The sequence below is a fragment of the Cebus imitator genome, unplaced genomic scaffold (genome assembly GCF_001604975.1).
Source record: "Cebus imitator isolate Cc_AM_T3 unplaced genomic scaffold, Cebus_imitator-1.0 Scaffold76, whole genome shotgun sequence".
NCBI classification, from domain to species: Eukaryota; Metazoa; Chordata; class Mammalia; order Primates; family Cebidae; genus Cebus; species Cebus imitator.
Genome location: NW_016107391.1, coordinates 9,231,776 through 9,233,741, shown reverse-complemented (window position 1 = coordinate 9,233,741; position 1,966 = coordinate 9,231,776).

Sequence of the window (1,966 nt, the reverse complement as noted above, 5' to 3'; positions counted from 1 at the left end):
TGTTGTGTTTTTCAGCTCCATTAATTCACTTATATTCCTCTCTAAATTGTGTATTCTTAACATTTCGCCAAACCTTTTTTCAAAGTACTTAGTTTCTTTGCATTGGGTTAGAACAAGTTCTTTTAATTCACAGAAGTTTCTTATCATCCACCTTTTGAAGGCTGATTCTGTTAATGGAACACACTCGTTCTCCATCAGGCCTTGTTCCGTTGCTGATGAGGAACTGTGAGTCCCTGCAGAGGGAGAGGCATTCTGATTTTGGGTATTCTCAGCCTTTTTATGCTGTTTTCTTCCCTTGTTTATAGATTTATCCATCTGTGGTCTTTATAATTACCGGCTTTCTAATTGGGTTTCTGAGTGGACGTCCAACTTGTTGATTCCCAGCGCTAAAATCTGAGCAACCCACTGCGCCGGCCAAAACAGTGGTGTTATGATGGATGGTGCTTTTCTGACTCTGCACCAAGAACCGCCGCACCAAGGCAGCGCCAAAACCGCCTCGCCGGCCACAAGAGTCGTGCTGGTGACTTGTGGGGCTTCTCCGCTGGAAATCTCCTGGTGCGTGAGCAACAAAAATTCGTCTGAAAGTGTGGCATCCTCTTGTTCTCTGAGCTTTCACTGGGAGCTACAATCCTGAGCTGCTAGTGATCAGCCATCTTGGATCTCTCTCAATCCCAGCACTTTGGGAGGCCGAGGCAGGCAGATCACAAGGTCAGGAGTTTGAGAACAGCTTAGCCAACGTGATGAAACCCCATCTCTACTAAAAATACAAAATTAGCCAGGCATGGTGGTGGGTGCCTGTAATCCCAGCTACTCAGGAGGCTGAGGTAGGAGAATTGCTTGAACCTGGAAGTGAGCAGAGATCGTGCCCTTGCACTTTAGCCTGGGCAACAAAGCAAAACTCTGTCTCCAGCAAACAAACAAACAAAAAAAGTTTGGGCACTGTGGCTCATGCTTGTAATTCCAGCACTTTGGGAGGCCGAGGCGGGTGGATCACCTGAAGTCAGGAGTTCAAGACCAGCCTGACCAACATGGAGAAACCCTGTCTCTAGTAAAAATACAAAATTAGCCAGTGTAGTGACACATGCCTGTAATGTCAGCTACTTGAGTGGCTGAGGGGGGAGAATCACTTGAACCCAGGAGGCAGAGGTTGGGGCAAGCCAAGATCGTGCCATTGCACTCCAGACTGGGCAATGAGAGCAAAACTAAAAAAAAAAAAAAAAAGTCTATGTATATAGCACATTTTGTTCATTCATCTGTTGAGGGACACAGGTTGCTTCCATCTTTTGGCTATTGTGGATAATGCTGCTATAAACATTGATGCACAAGTATCTGAGCTTTGCTTTCAGTTCCTTTGGGTATACAGGCATCTGTGAGTGGAACTGCTGGCTCACAGCTAATACTATGCCTGACTCTTTGAGGACAAAGTATAATTTTTATTTTTTTATTTTTATTTTATTTTATTAAGGAAATGTCTGAGTCATAAAATAATGTTTTAAAAAGGTAAGAATATGCAAATATATAGTGAGGATATGTCAGTGATTTATTTAACTTATTCAGGGGAGAGCCAGCAGGAGAACAAAGCTGATTCAATAGAGAATTCTAGAGACTCGTGAAAGAAAGAATGCTGAAGTTAGATTTCTAAATTAGATACAAAACTCATTATTCTACAGAGCATAAAAGCATAATTTTGGGAAATAGTTTTTCTTTTTCTTTTCTTTTCTTTTTTTTGAGACAGAGTCTCACTCTGTCATTGAGGCTGGAGTGCAGTGGCTCGATCTTGGCTCACTGCAACTTCTGCCTCCCGAGTTCAAGCGATTCCCCTGCCTCAGCATCCTGAGTAGCTGGGATAACAGGTGCTTGCCACCACACCCAGCTAATTTTTGTATTTTAATAATAGAGATGGGATTTCACCAAGCTGGCCAGGCTGGTCTTGAACTCATGACCTCAAGTGATCCTCTTGCCTCAG